The sequence below is a fragment of the Xiphophorus couchianus genome, chromosome 14 (assembly GCF_001444195.1).
Source record: "Xiphophorus couchianus chromosome 14, X_couchianus-1.0, whole genome shotgun sequence".
Lineage (NCBI taxonomy): Eukaryota > Metazoa > Chordata > Actinopteri > Cyprinodontiformes > Poeciliidae > Xiphophorus > Xiphophorus couchianus.
This window is the reverse complement of record NC_040241.1, coordinates 15223242-15240007: the sequence shown is the minus strand read 5'-3', so window position 1 is coordinate 15240007 and position 16766 is coordinate 15223242. Positions and strand designations below refer to the sequence as shown.

Sequence of the window (16766 nt, the reverse complement as noted above, 5' to 3'; positions counted from 1 at the left end):
CATTGTATCATGTTAAAAGTTCAGTACAAAATGAGAAAAAGGTAATAAGAATAATAAGTTGTTTTCTCCTTAATTATTAAAACTTGATCAAGTCAGACAATTAACATTAGAAAATAGGAGTCAGAATCAATTACTGCACCAGTGCAAAGCAGTGTTGTGTTGAATAGTTTGATCCCCACAACTGTGACAGTATAGTTGACACCCTGCATGAGAAGATGAATATAACATAAGTACTAATGCTAATGTAAAATGCAAAATCAACACCAAACACCACAATCTAAAACTGTCACCTGGATAAGAACATGCATAAGATGATTAATACAGAGAAAAATTCTGGCAAAATAGATGAGTCAACATATTTTTACCTGTATAAATATAGTTCCACCTCTCAAAGTTTGTTATTCTTTTAATTAAACGTTCAGATTCATTACATACGTTGCTAAGCATATTTTACACACTTCTCATACAATGCAAAAGGCATCCATAAGAAATGGCAGATTATTGGTTATATTAATTACAAACCTTCCAGAAGCATAATGTATTAGATATGAAACACAAAACTCAAGAAAGCCAGTTTGGTTTATATTTAAATTATCCAAGGAATATATCACTTTTGTAAAATCAGATATCTTTACCCAATTATTTCTTCAGGCTATAAAAAGTTTAAATAATTATGTAACAAAGCCACATTCATCTGGAGACAAGTTATTCTACAACCTTAAAGACTTGATCCTTTTTACTTCTTTGTGTAGAAATTGAACCCAACATGAGCAAGTTTTCTTTAGTTAAGCGGACAGCAGAAGAGGTTCCAGTTTTGTAATGTTTTCTTTACTTGGAAAAAAACAGTGTGAGGGATGTTACGTATGAATCCAGAGTTGGAATAAAAAATTACTCCAAAGTAATAAACACTAAGTGGATGTAGAGGAGGATACAAATTCTTGGCTAATGCTGGGGTGTGTTTCAGCTGGGCTGTAATCATTGTTTCGGTTTCACTGGAATTAAGGTAAAGGTGATTATCAGTGATTATCAGCCTGCTCTTTATCAGAGAGCAGCAGCGGATCAAGTTGGATAATTTATTCATCTGCTCTGGGTTAAGACACAATTGAATATATGTGGTATGAAATAGGAAACTGATATAAACAATCATTTTAAGCCCATCCCTGAGGAGAAAGTTCCCAATCATAAAATGTGTGTTGGTCTGATGCAGCAAACTATAAAAGACATTGGGAGTTTTCTAATAAGACATGAGGTGAATCAACAGCTTTAAAAATAAACCTTGGATTATGGAGGATTATAGGTAGATTGGTTTCAATAAAGAATAAGGGTTAACATCTACTGAGCTACTGTTCTTATTAGTTATTGAACATTATACATTAAGTTTGCAGCAACCATTTATGCTTATACTGAACATGCAGAAAGTGATTTTTTTGCTTCTTTTTGTGGAATTTTGTATTTGTGAGAGGCTACATATGTGGCCTTTCTCTTGCCATTTAAATGTTTTTTTTTTTTTATCCAAGTTGACTTTGGACAGTATTACAAAGATGTGATCAGAGTTTTATGGCCAAATTTCCATCCTCTGGAATGTTATTTACTTTGACCTGTCACTTTTATCCAACTCGTATTTTCTCTAACAGGTAACTGAGGGCATTTAACATATTTATTTCTAGTCATTCTGGTGTAGCCTTGTCCCTCCATATCACTGTGAAACATTGCGTTTCTATTTTAAAAAAGACAATATCATTTTAAATTGACACTTTTTAAAGTGTGTTTAGGGTTAGGGCTTTATATTTGTACATTTAACATGGTTAGCATTACGAGATTAGTCTGTATTTATAGTCCATGTAGAGAATGTAGGCCCATCCCTTAATTTTCAGGCTGCCTATGTAACATAACACATATTTTAAAGCAGAACCACTTTGCTCTAAAATGTTCACATCGCTATCTTCAGAACTTGTCTAAAGATTGCATATCAATATTTTGTGACACACAGCTTTTTCTCTTTCCAAAAAGTCTGGAACAAAATGACCAGAATCCAGTAACTCTCCGTTGTGTCAGTTTCAGTGAAACGCCCCAACATGCTTCTGTGTAAAATAGATTTATTTTAAACATTGTATAACTGTTTTTGTACTTCTTGTCATTTTAAAATGTTTTCCTGATACTGCCCATAGATTAACTTATCACACAGCAACATCTTCTACACTGAAGAGTGTTTTTAACACAATCTGGTAAATGTCTTGTTGCATCTCTTCTCAATTGCATCATGTATATGAATTGTACCTGTCTGTAAAGATGTTGGAGAGTACATTTGTTGTAGTTTTAGCTCTAAATAAATTGAACCAAATTAAGATGTGGTTTTGATTATTTTAGATGCAGAGATTTAAAAGATTTTTTATCTAAGGCTGCCTCCTCCATCAACATTGTTTTGATTGCAGAACTAATCTAAAGTGAGTCAGGTTTTTTGAACTCAACTGTGGCCTATTTTCTTAAGTCTCTTTGACCTCAGAGATGGGGAGGAATAGCAGAGGATAAAATAAGTTCCCACAAGTGGACAGTCTGACAAAATGAATACAAGGTCTCTGATCATATTAATGTAGCAAGGCTCAAAATAAATTGTTCACTACATATTCCTCATAACTTGTTTTCATGGATATCAGCAGTTAATTTTGAGTCATATTGAAAGTCCCAACAGATTGTAGCAGAATTGTTGTGTTCTGCACTAATTTATATGGATCATTTCAAACCTCCTGTTGTGAAATGTGAAATTAGTTTGTTCTTCTTCTGTGCTCTCTTGGAAATTTCATTAGATATTAATTATTGATCCTGTAATATATGAGACTGGACAACATTTCCCCTGGGACTAACGCTGTTCAAGGCATGAGTGAGAAAAATATACTTTCTTCTGGGGGATTGTATTTCTCTAAAACAATCAAATATCCGTCAGAGGTGATTGTGTCCCAAAGTACCAAACTTTAAAGGACTGCAGAATCTTATTTAAAATGATTTGATGTAGATTAAAGCTGGATTTGACATAAAATGGATTTTTCTTCTATATTATAACTTTGAAGCAAAAACCTGAATTCATACGTGCTTGTGCTGCTCAGTTGCTTGTGGCTAACCAAGTAGAAGTGGGACATTCAAATTTAATAAAAATAACTGAGACACTTTTAAATATTTCTCATGAATCGGCCAGGAGTGAGAATGAGATTTTCACAACCCATCTGTAGGAGGGGAGAAATACTAGAGTTATGTGCTTAACATGAACGCACCCCTGGTTGCTGAAAAAGAAAGCAAACACTGATATGAGTTCCCGCTGCAGAATCTGCTTATTGACTTGATTATGAATTTACATTCATCCTAGGTTTTCTATGTGAAGAAAACAAAACCTCTACTAATCAAAAATTCTTTATTTTAAGGTTTTTTCATTGTGATCAGACAGAAAAACAGGTTATGAGAGAGAGGGGGAAGACATGCAGCAAAGGTCAATGGGTCAGGACTCGAACCCGTGAGAAGTCCTTCACAGGCTAATACATTTGTATATGGGTTTACCCGTGTGCCATCCCTGTGCCCATAATTCAAAGATTCTGATCTATTTTGCTGCATATTTACATTTTTGGCTAAACAGTTTTAATAAATGTTGAATCTCTCTTACTTAGATTCAGTTTATATAGCACCACATTAAAACAAATTTTATTTCAATGGACTTTACAAGATAACTGGTTCCAATTAATATCCAAACATAATATAAATATTTAATTTAAGTTGTGGTGTTACAGTAGACTGGATGCCTCATGCCCAGAGGGTTTTTTGGGAACATTCAGGACTAATGTGGCGTCATTTAGCCACTTCTGACTCAAAAAATACTAGAGCCCCTTATTTACAGTAAATAAAGGGCCCTATTTACTGGGCTAACCAATGGTTGCCATTTGGTTTTTAGGGCAACCCAAAAATATAATTAATCTTATTTTAATACTATACTGTAGTCAAATTCAAGTATACAGTATAGAGTCCAATATGATTCTGATGTATGTAAAGATGTTTTAGAATAAGATTTCTGTGGGGAAATGTTCAAACCCAGCACCTCTCATTTAGTTTATGGTCTTCAATAGGGTAGTTTCATTTATCTATAAAACATCTCTTTTTTTTACCCATTCTAAGTTGCAGATTAATATAAATGGAGTTTGATCAGAGTGAAGCAGGAATGGTTGTATCTGGGTGACCAATGGACAAGAATAATAGATGAAGTCGGTTACCAGACTGGACGGGGGGATTAATTACAGTGTTCACTGTCCTAGAACATCCCTATTACTTTCATTGATCAATTAGTGTTCAAAGCCAGTAGACACACATTCATGACCAGATTTAGTTTGTCTATCACATTTGTGCCACCATGTCTCCTCCTTGTACTTAAACACATATGAACAACATGTGTGTTAAATGTTTGCTCCTGTCATTGTTTTTCTTGTGTGCACAGTCATCATCCTGGTATAAAATCAATAAGATATATAATCAATAGGAAGAATTCATCAGATATCTTCACTGAGCACAGGAAATCACTTAATGATGAAAACAGATTTACAGAAAAGCCGATTAATAAAGACTACATTAGGAAATCATTGGTATTCATCCCACTGCTGCAGCACAGGCGGACCTTGAAGTTTTTGAATGTTGAGGAGTGGGGAAGCAAATTACAGATGTGCATGTTTCCAGGTTATAAATCCAAACAGCAGTGTCAGCACATTTTCAGCCCTTTTGAAAAGCAGAAAGTGATTGGCTGCACACACCAAGACAAATCTTCATAATTTCCAACGTCTGCAGCATGGCCACTGTGACATATGAGCAGTTAGAGCTGCGGGCATCCATCAAGATCATGTTGATCTCCTAAAGCTTGGCTATCTTAAGACCCTTTTCAGCGTCAGTTTGTGATTCAATCAATACTTTTTGGTTGTTCAATTCGTTGCTTTTAAACATTTTTTCACTACTAAGTACGGCATTTACTCTGGGTTAATAGGATTCTTTTCTTTAAGTCTTTCACCACCTCTTTACACTTTGCTTCCTCCCCCAGGAGCCTAGCTGTCAAATGCCTAAACATCTGCAATGCATCATTCTTCTCCTCTCATCAGGACCAGCGTACACACATATACAGGCTAAATATTTTAGATAACAGGACTTGCTCTCCTAAATGTATCCCATTACTCGTTTTAAAATAAAAACTAGTGAAGGTTTGTTGTTGCTGCACTAACTAAGCTTTGCTAAGCCTTTAAAGCCTGCATTGATCCTGTTTCGTTCAACTTGTCTTTGTTTGGTGTTCACTGCAGCTGAATCATTTGTTGGCTGTGTTCTTCATAATTAAACAATGTTGGACTATTACAATGTTTAGCATTCAAATGCCTGCATATTGGGTGCAATGGCCCGCAGTAAATCCTAAGCAACTTTTTCACACTGCTTTTTCTCAAGATGCTTTATTGCCAAGTCAGCTCAATTGGATTTCGTTTCCACATACTGCTTCTTGTTATTTTTCTAAAATCCATTTGTCCGTGAGTTAATTGACAGCTCAGCTGCTTGATGTTCCTTATGTGCAAAGACAGAGCTCGAAGTATCTGCATAAATAATTTCCTAAAAGAAAAGAGGTTGTACATCAGCAACGTATAAATTAGTGTCTTGATAATGCTTCAGAAAATGGTCAGTTGCACAAATATTTCTATCAGTAACCATGTGTCTCTTACAAATGTGATGTTCTCTTAAAGCCAACAAAAAGCAACACTGAAAAATGTGCAATGCTTCCCTGCACAAAATTGCCCCAAGTAAAGCAGGTTTAAAGTGCAGATGGCAAAAAGTGTCTATGGATCATCTTTACCCACTTGACCATGCAGGTTTTCAGAGGGGTTGTGGGCTTAGAGACACCAATTTACCTAATAGTCATGTTTTTAGACTGTTGTAGGAAGCCAGAGTACCTAGAGAGATCCCATCTATGTGCAGGGAGAACATACAAATTTCATGCAGAAGGCCTGAAAAATTTCAGGCCTTCTGAAAACTCATGGATTGGCCAAGAGTTCAATTTGTGACCACTTTGCTTCAATGCAACAGTGCTGTCCAACTTCATCACCTTGAGGTATATAGGCTGAATTTTAAACGTAAAAACATTGGTGCAAATGCTACCGTGTTTCTGTAAGCACTGGTATAATCACTTGGCTTATGAGCGCAGATAAAAATGCCCTTAGAAGGAGGGCCTATGCTCCTTCACATTAAAAGGAGTCTTCCAAGATTGTTTGGGCAGGTGCTCAAGATTCCTCCAGGGCAATTTCCTTTGGAGGTTTTCTGAGCACACTCCAGAGGGAAGGAGACCCTGGAGCAGTCCACTCTGCTGGACAGGAGCTCAGCTGGGAACTGAAGCTCCAAGGCTGTGACTAGACGGTGCATTGTATGAGCAGGCACTAAGGCATCTCCAAATGGCTGCCAAAGGTAGCTAGAGAAACCTCAAGCTTTAATTTTCACCTCTAAAATTGGGTTTCCAATTCTGTTTCTTGTTCAATTGCAAATATAAGTTTTTAAATGTTTTAATTCAGGTACACCAAGAAGCAACTTGCCAAAGAAAAATGGCTTTCCACTTTAACTTTTATCAGCTTCTTAAATGTGGGGTTATCCTCATTAACAATTCACAGCAGGAAGTTTTCTTATATTCTTGACGGTTTGTGTTCAAAGTCTTTGAAAAATGTTGTCGAAAGGCCAACTATGTTTTCAATTTTGTTTGGTAAATCTTAGAAACTGAACTTTGTCATATTAAGAAATTGTAAAATATTTCAGTCTCCTGTGAGAAAGTAGACTTGCGTTTTTAGTGCCATGACATGTTAAGTTACTCATCCAGTATACCGCTATATAAAAAAAGCATTCACTTACTCCTTAGCCAGCACTTGTGAGCGTCTGTGTGTGCAAACTTCTGCACAATGACGCTAGAGCCCGTCTTTGTTTCCCTCTCTTTGGTTTCCTGATAGCTATTAGCAGTTCATGTTCCACCTGTCCCATGAGGACAGCACGTTCAAAGCCCACAATCCCCAGCCAAACACTGAATATTTGATACCTGGAGGCAGCTAAGGTTGGCAATCAAGTCTGCCAAACAATACCTTCTTTCTGGACGCTATAAGCAGTGCGATTTTATGCCGCACACAGCATTTATGGCCAGTGGTTTATAGGTAGATTGTTCTTTTAGTACAGAGTCTGTGAATATTGATTCATTCAGTCAGCAATAAGACATTGTACTCAGCGATTTAATTTGAGCCGTTCTTCAAAATCCATATACATAAATTATTTCATGGAACCTTAAGACCTTTGATTAAAATGATTTTAAAGTAAAAGTCGCTTTTAATGCCTTGTAATAAACCCACACAGAGAGTGCATCTCTGTGTGATACCTGAACTTTTCTCTTCTCTTGCTTGGATAAGCAAAACTGCAGCAGATGGTAATCTGTGTTGTGTAACATTTCCTTTCTAGTTCAGTGTACCAAGATCAGATCTTCCTCACTTCCTTTAATATACCCCAATCTAAGTATATTAAGATCAGAAGTTAAATGTTTGTGCTCCTGCTGGCGTACATTCAGCTAACTTGGAATGCAATATGTTTTAAGTAAACCCGTGACTCTGAAACTATCCCCAAATAAATCAAATATAGTGCCTTGCAAAAGTAGCATTTTTGCATTCTGTCATGGTACAACCACAACATTTAGAGTGTTTGTTTTTTATGTGAATCAATTAGAACACACATGGAAAGTTAGGCTTGAATTTATTATTATTTTTTTTTTCCCCCCACCTTTTCCCTCTGGATTATTATCTTGAATAAAAATCTAGTGCAACCAGTCCCATTCAGAAGTCACCTAATTAGTAAATAGAGCAAAAGAACAAAGAAGAACAATATTCCAAACTTTGAACATCTACCAGATAACTTCTTGGTAGATTAGAAATGGAAAGAACATAGCATGATCTGAAACGTAGTAAAAAAAGCTGTTCATTTAATCTAGCTATTGAAGGCAAGGATAGCATTAATCAGAGAAGTCAACTCTGGAGGAGCTGCAGAAAAAATAAAGATTTCAGGTGCCAATCTGCGACATCAAAGTACAGCTGTTGAGTCTCTTGCAAAATGGAAAAAAGGACAGTATCGGTGTCAACTGGAAACAGAATTGTTTTAGCTTCTCCCCTTAACCTTTCACCATGACTCCCTTTTCCAGCTTGACCGCCTTTGTCGGCCGCAGAATGACGACTGTGATATGTGTAACTGTATCGGCCTCTTCACAGGTTCGTTCGCTGTCTCTGTTTCAGCCTCCCTGGTTTCTGGTTTCTGCTTCCAAACGAGAGCTGCACAGATTCTTTAGCTCTCCTCCACTCGGCTGCATCGCAGATTTTATTGAAACTTGCTGCTGATTTTGCTTAGAAACCAAACTTCCGCACGGTGGTTGCTTTGTCTGAACCACTGGTTGTCATGCTGGCTTAAATACATTTGTTCTTGTGCTGTATCAAACAGTAATAGAAGAAAAGAAAAGAAATCATCTATTTAATTGTCCATCTAACACTATTTTCTCTGCCACAGTCAAACTCTTCTATTGGAGAAGTTTGCGTCCTTCAGCAGCCCTCTAATTATAAACCTTATTAATTACCAGAAGCAATTAGCTAATGATTAGCTTGTCACTTAAGTGTCATCATCAAAATTGAAAAAGGTGATTACAGTTTTACACGTCCAGGGACTCCTCTCAGGAAATTTGTGTACAGTACAATCTCATACATTAACAGCAGTTGCTGAAATGAATGCCCTTCTCTTCGTTCTCCAAATCTGCCATCTTGTTTTGATTTGGCTGGGTTTTTCTCATATCTTATTTTTTGTTTTGTTTTTTTTTTCTCATGGTTGTGCTCCGAGCCCACTGTGCTGTCAAGCTGATCTTATTGAAATGAATGAGGGGGCTGTGGCTGCACAGGTACTCAGCCACAGGAGTCGTGTTTGTTTGCACTTGTATCAATTGGCTCCATGTCGCCGCCGCAGCTTCCAGCGATCCTTCAGATACCCTTGGTGGCATTTCTGCACTTTTGCCTGGATTTGCATTCATCCCCAGCCTGTGGGGTTGTCTCTCTCTTATCTGTTTTTTCACTGCCCATTTGATTCATCTCTGGCCGGGGCACATAATCAGTTTTCCCATTTGCTCTAATGTTTGTAAACGAGAGTCTCTTTGAGTGAAAGGAATGGTGGGGTTATTTTTAGTCGGGTGTTCATCTGTTGAGATGTGAGCTCTGGTGTTCAAAGAAATCACTCTTGACTGATTTCAGGGTAAAATTTGAGGTTTTAACCTTTAACCAACCTTGTTTACATACCTTTACTTTAAAAAAAAATACTTGAATCAATACATATTGCACCTTTTATTAATTAATTCATTAATCAGTACACTGAGTATCTGCTCTGTTCAAGCCAGCTAGTTTAAAGTTGCATTTAAGAAAACTTCAACCATGTCACATCACTGAGCTAGCCAGTAATTTTCTTCGATTTCCTGGTTGTTTTCTTTTTCATCTCTTTCACTTTGAGCTGCTCAAAAGAATATAAAGCATAGCTCCTACTGGTTAGTTTAGATCTGTAGCCTAAATGGGAGAAGTTACACTACTCTGCCAGCAGAGAACAAAGAAATGGTTATATTAAAACGAAAGCAGTTTTAAATACATCAGGTTTTCTTTGGACTCGGCCCTCTAAAAAGAGTTAATTAGTTGGGTTTCACTTTTGGCTCAATCTACTGTTCAGTGGTCAATGCATTGGGGGGTATACAAAAACTGCTAAAGTCTGAAACTCCTCAAAGTCTGAACATTTCCTGATTAGGAATGCAATACATTCTAAAATGAAGAGTAGCTCCTAGAAAGGAAATTAAAAAAAATACTTGGGGTGGTTTATATCTTTTGCAGCTCTACATGTAATACGAGATGTAGTTCCTTATTTGCTAGACTGAGATGAGTTGCATGAATATTTTTGTTGAAAGCTATGATTATACCAATCACAACCAACACCAATCAGCTTGATCACAAGCTCCTGTTGTAATTACTTGTATAAAAGAAGGACAGAGGACTGAAATATGGCCTTAATTTAACTGAAAAATGTAAATAAAACTGGATTGCTTCTTAGTTTATTATTGCAGTTTGCACTCTCATTCTTAGTCCACTGCTCAGTACTGTTCTCGTTCTCATGCAATCATTTTCAGGTCTGTGTGTGCTCAGTGTACCCTACTGTCGATTGTATTTCCATGAGAACATCCTTTTTGCACCACGAGCTGTTAGTTATTGTAAATATTCAGCGGGTTTCACCAGTTTATATTAATTTAGTCATGCATAGATGCTGCACATTCTTGGTAGTTTTAATAAAGTTCTGAAACACAATCAGAAATATTTGTTGAAAATTATATTGAACATCAAATGTTTTATTGAAACACTTTTCTCGCTGCAGTCCAACAAGAACTCTGGTTCCTGTATTTTTTTCTTCTTCTTCTTTCATATTTTATTTTCCTCGGGCACTGCTTGGATCCATGGATGAAAATGACTCCTCTGAAAATGGTTTCCATGTTCTCGGTGATTGGTTGCAGATTGAAAATTTCTAAAAGATCAATCTTCCTTAAAAGAAAAGGAGGGGCTTTGTGAAAAAATGTCAAACGGTTGGATAAACATCTGGAATGAAGAGATGGACAAGAGGTGGATATAAATGACGGGCTGTTGTTCCCTCATATGAGACGTTTTGACATTTACGCTATGCCACACTGTTGCTTTGACATAGTGACTGAAGCTGTAGCCAGGAAATGGTGTTTAAGGCCAAGACTTTATTTTACAAGAATCTGCAAAATGCAGGTTAAGGCTCCCTTACATAGGCATTCATACCATTTGAAATATATTATGTTTAGTAATATTTGCAATCTTCAATGAAATTTACTGGGGTTTCAGTTGACAAACCAGCACAAAGTAGTCCATATTTTAAGTGTAAGGAAAATCCTAAATGTTTCTCAAAGCTTTACAAATAAATTAGGATGTTTTTTTAAAATTTTTATTAAGCCCTCCTCAGTTAGCACTAAAACCACATTTTGTTTCAATTACAACTTTATTGTTTCTAGTTATGTCTCTACCCGCCTGGCAAATATGAACAGTTTTTTGTCCATTCTTCTCTGTAAAAAAATTTAAATAAATAAATAAAAATGCATGTTGTAATGGACAGCAGCTGTGAACATGCATTTTTCAGATAACTCCAGCCATTTTAACACTTGACTCAGCTTTGATGAAAACCATTTCACTGTAGCTATCACTGTATGTTTGTGTCCTGCTGGAAGGTAAACTTCAACCACAATCCTCTGCAGTTTCACAACTTTTTCTGGATTTCTTTCTATTTACCTCTATCCATCTTTGCATCAACTCTGCCAGCTTTCCTCTGTGTTATGAAACATCATCCTCACAGCATGATCCTTCCGACACCTTGTTTCATCATGGGGATAGGGTGTTCAGTGTAGATTCTGCCATCTAATCTGTGGATCTCTGCAGTTTCTCCAGAGTTACTGTGGGCCTCTTGGCTGCTTCTCTAATGAATGCCTACACTGCCAGAAGCAAGGTGGATGTTTTTGTAGGTTTTGGAGTTGTGCTATGCTTGTTAAACTTTATGATGATGGCTTGAACAGCACTTTGTTTTATGTTCAAAGCTTGAGATACTGATTTAAAACCTAACCCTGCCTTAAACTTCTCCACAACTTTATCTATGACATGTCTGCTGTGTTCCTTGCTCTTCATGATGCTATTTGTTAATGCATTTAACATTCTCTAACCAACCTCGGAGGCCTTCACAGAACAGCAGGAGTAATACTGAGATCAAATTAGACACAAAATTAAATTGGGCATCTTCTGAACACAATTTGCTGCTCCAAATTTTATTTTGGAGGGATAAGAGTGAAAGCAGCCGAACCCAAATACTGTGATACAGTTTTGATTTGCAGGCTGGCCACAGACAGAGCCTGTGTGCTCCTTCCTGTGTCAGCTCTGTTAAGAACTAATGTAATCTCAGATTTTGAATGTGTGCATAGATTTTTCTGTCATGCCTCGCCTTGTGTTTTAGTTTAGGTGTGACTCTGCTCTCTGTAATTAAATGATTCTCTTGATTGTAATTGCATTTGAGTAACCGCAGCTGCTCTGGAGGTCAAACAGAGAAAATAAACTCCCTATGTAACTGTTTGATTGTGCTATCTCTCCAAGAGAGGGTGTAAGAAATAAATTGTGTGAACAGAATATTTTCATCCTATCCTATCCTCTCTCGGCTGATCCGTGATCTCCACATTTTAAGCTTTAAGTCAAGGGCACGAAAACCCTGTAGGCTCATATTTGCAGGAGTATGTTTCTGCACATCATCTCTTCACACCTTTGCTATAAACCAGTGTAATCTCCTCCGCTCTCCTGCAGAGGTTGTCCTGAATAGCTATGTGGGAAATAAAGCCTCGTTTCCATTTCTCCACACATTGACCCTTGGCCTCATCTCTTACATGGCTCTATGTATCACACCAGGGAGGTAAAAGCTGAGGGAATCATCTGTGGTCAGTGTTGAAGCCTAGTACAGAAGCACAAATGCCTTAATTAAAACAATGCAAATTAACTAATTTCTCATCCTATTCATCCTCATCACCACCACAAAATCTGCCTTATTGTTTCTATAGATTTAAATTTTCATGATTTGTATTTCTGTATATCTGTCTTATACCGTGTTGCTCTAAATGTTCCATCAGAGAGACAATGTATTGTCTCCTGGCATTGCATTCAACTTGAGCTTGACATTTAATATTTGGCCCTCCAAATGTTGTACAAAAGCTGTAGATCAATCCACATTTACTCCTAAATTCAGAATGTGCTAAGCTTTTTGCTTGTTTTGCTTCTTCACTCAATCTTGCTGGTGCCACAGGATGCCAAGCTGTTCCCTAGGGGTATGACGGTGGAAAATAATTTTAAAACAGATTGAAGCTGTTAATGTAGCGACAAGGACTGGATGTGATGCATCATGCTCTGAGCAGCAGCAGCAGCGCATCCACCATGGAAGCAAGGTGTCATTTGAAATTTTATCTATGCTGTGTTTTTTATGCACTGCTGCAACCATAGTATATTCAATTTAAATGCAAAGCAACAGAAGAGGAGGTTTTTTGTTTGTCATTTACAGTAGGTCTGCCTCAGCATTCCTCCAAGCTTTGGCCCATATAGAAAATGTCCATCTGCTTTTATACCATACCACAGATCACCCTGACCAGTCAATTGCCTCTGACTGGCTGCTCAATATATTAGATCTCGACCTAATAAGGATGGATCACCCTTTTGGTCTTCTTCTTCCTTTCAGGTGTCTCAGCCTATTTTTCCGTTTGACATATTCTGTGATTAAATGGTGCCTCCAGAGGAAATCCATGGCTTTTGCTCAATCTTTTATTCTTTTTCACCTCTCTTTGCATTTTGGATTGGCACAGATCTGCACTAAATAGGTCTGGGATGTATGAATATGATAACATTGATTTGGATGACTTAGAAAAACAAATTCTTAAATGTCTCAAAATTGCAATATTTAAATTTTCATTCTTTTGTGTGGCCTGGGCATAAAGGTGGAGGACAAACCAAAGAGATCCCAGACAGTTGAATAATCTCCATATATTCTGAAATATCAAAGGCCCACTGTGTCCTCAGAAATCCTGAACATTTCTTGAACACCTTCGACTCACCAGGTTCATCATGGCCCCCACTGTGTCCTCACAATCATTTTCATTAAATGCAAGACAAATGTTTTCTGTCTGACAAACACCTGAAGCAAAAAGTCAGCAAGTCTTCTTTCATTGAATATTGCTGTTGACTCTAAATGTCACATCAGATTAGACCACAGTCTCTCAGGGCAGGTCAGGTCAGTGTGAAGGTGGTGTGAAATTTTGTGATGAGATCTTTGACAAAAACTAAACAGTGTGATGTGTTAAAGGCCACCTAGACCAAAACACGTCTGGTTCAATGTGGGAGTTGTTCCATCACTTTTTAGTAAAGCAGTAAAATGCAGTTTTGTAGAACTAACCCACTGCTGACTTCATCTCATACCATGAGTAGGTACAATGGTGGAATGATTTTTGTTTTGTTCAGAGATTCAGCAGTGTGATTATATGACTATCACACTGTTGTGTATCTGCCTTTCCTTTCATTGGCTCAGCCATCAATTTATTATGTATTTGAGACCAAAGTATCCACACTTGAAGCCAGAAATAACCCAGGTTAGAGTGGATGTTTTATTAAAATGCTACATGAGCGCTGAAGGTCCAACATGCCATGTGACAATGATCCAATAAGAAAATTATTATTAATCTGGACACTCCAACATGACAATGGCCCAGAAACTGACCAGTGAGTCCACAAAGACCAGGTGAAAGCTGAGGAATGGAAAATCTTGATCATTGGGATTTAGTGCAGTAACATAAAAAAGGGCTGTACCTGAAGAGAAATCCCCCCAACATCTCACTGCCAAAGGTGAAGAGTAAAAGTTTCCTCTGATGGATGTCAGAGTTCAGTAGGCAGTTACAAGAATTGAGTAGTACAGTGTCTTAACTTTTCTTCTGCTAAAGAATGTTTTTTTATCTCACTTTTCCGAGATACAAATTTATGTTCCTCAAAAACACCTTCACTTCCTTACATTTACATCCGTGCAACACAAGTTGTTTAGTACATCAACTTAATGTAGATCAAAAACAGTTCTTGTAGCTGCATGATGCCAGCGCTTCACATGGTTCATTTTTACGCCAAGAATGTTATCTCAAAATTACTTGCAGGTCAAACATGCTGTGCAATGAGCTGCATTATTTAACCACGACAGGTGAGATAAAAAAAAAAAGAAAAAACATTTGTAATGATTTTATGTACAAAATGCACTTTTGTGGGTTTACGTTTGACAAAGCTATGCTCAGTTTGGTTTGGTTTGAATATTTTTCTATATTTTTATATAAAAATGTAGAATGACAAACTTTGAACTGTAAGAACGGAGTGACTTAATATTTTAAAATCTTTGTGTTTCTGGTAAACAGGTCTATAGTTCCTTGGTTATGCTAGTGACTCCATGAACCAATTGAATGGCAAAATGCTACATTACAGTTAATATGACAAAAATAGATTTGGGAACTTTTTAAGACTGAAGTATAAGAAACTGATGGAAAATGAACTTGGAGAACATCTCCGGTAAATGCTCCGCAGTAATAAATATATATAGTGGAGAATCGCATTTTCCTTGAAAATTCTTCTAATCTCCCACAGACGGTGCAGAGACAGCCCAGTTATTGAACAAAAAAATATGTGGTAAAAAGAGGGAAATGAGTAATTTGAGCTTTGTTGGAGTAAACAGAATGGAATCGCTGGAGTGGAAAAAGCAGAGATACAAGCAAAGCCTTTATTTCCATTCTTGTCGTTTTTGTAAAATGTTTCGTTTCATGAGTGTGAGCCAGCAGGCTGTTTTCAGAGTTGCCCATTTTGTAGTAGCAGGCATCGGTTTCTTTTTGTAAAGTTAACAAAAAAATAAACCCATAAAAGATCAAATATTTTCTGTACTTCAAATTTTATTTTCTTTAGCTTCAGACAAAAAGAGAACAATAAAACAAATATAGTATCTTATGTAAGTTTGTAATGAGCAAGTTGGAGTTTAGGGTCTCATGAGATATTCTGATATTTAATAATGGCAGAAAATCCTTGGAGACAGAAGAAGTGATGGAAGGACGATACAAAGATAATTTAAATAAATTCCTAACTAGAAAAAGATCAAACTGAAAGCGTTTTTAAACAAGTGTTTCACATCCCACATAAAGTTTCATATAGAGCAGAATCTAGAAGATTTGTAAGATCTTCTACAAATCTTCAGGCTGCAAATAGTTACATTTTGAAAATGTGTGAAATGTAAACAAGCGAGAGGGGAAAAAAGTCAGCACAAAGACTGCAAGAAAGCAACCAAAAGTTCAAGAAGGGATGATATTATGTTTGAAATGCAAAACTCTGGTGTCAAAGCAGAGAGCGATGTTTACCCAAGACAAAAAGTGTCCAGCTTTGATTTGAGTTCATAAATTAAACATTTATGAGGTAATTACAGAAGAAGACTGGATATATCTTGTCTGTGAGGAGTAGCTTGGAGAGCTACCTTATAGAGGGAATTAAAAATACTCTATGGTAATTTCAACCTGCTTGTAATACATAACAGCGGAAAATGAACATACATTACAAAAACAGAAATTCAAACTTCTACACCTCTGGCACCATTCAGATTAGTTGATAATGCATTTTGTTTAGATATAGTTTTATTTTAAGGTCTTAAATAATTTTAATTTCTTCCCCATATCTCTTAACCTCATTTTACCTAATTATTTATCTGTTTGATTTGAATATTCTCATTTCTGTTAAATTAAATGATTTTGTCAATTTTTTTTTTTTTGCCATGTAAAACAAAGAAAACATTGGCACAAATGTAGGTCCTAAAATTGTGTTTATTTCACCTAAATATCTGGGCTGGATAAATTTCTTGATTTGTTCAGTGAATAAATGTTTATCTCTGAAAAGGTCAATATTAACTGAGAAATAAACAAGAGCAAAGTTTCAGTTTGGTTGCAGCAGCTTGGTGACTTTAGATATTAACCTTCTTCATAATGCTGTGCCCATCTGTCCCAAAGTTTGCATGTTATTATAAGATTTCTTTTTCTTTGAACACCAATAATCCTATCTGATGCTGCTTGATGATAAATGTCC

The 16766-nt window shown here is 36.7% G+C and overlaps 1 protein-coding gene across 4 annotated transcripts in view; it reads left to right on the top strand.

Moving 5' to 3' along the window:
- kcnip4a (potassium voltage-gated channel interacting protein 4a) overlaps positions 1–16766 on the top strand; it is a 144597-nt gene that overhangs the window by 43256 nt on the left and 84575 nt on the right. The gene's annotated exons all lie outside the window — the stretch shown is intronic.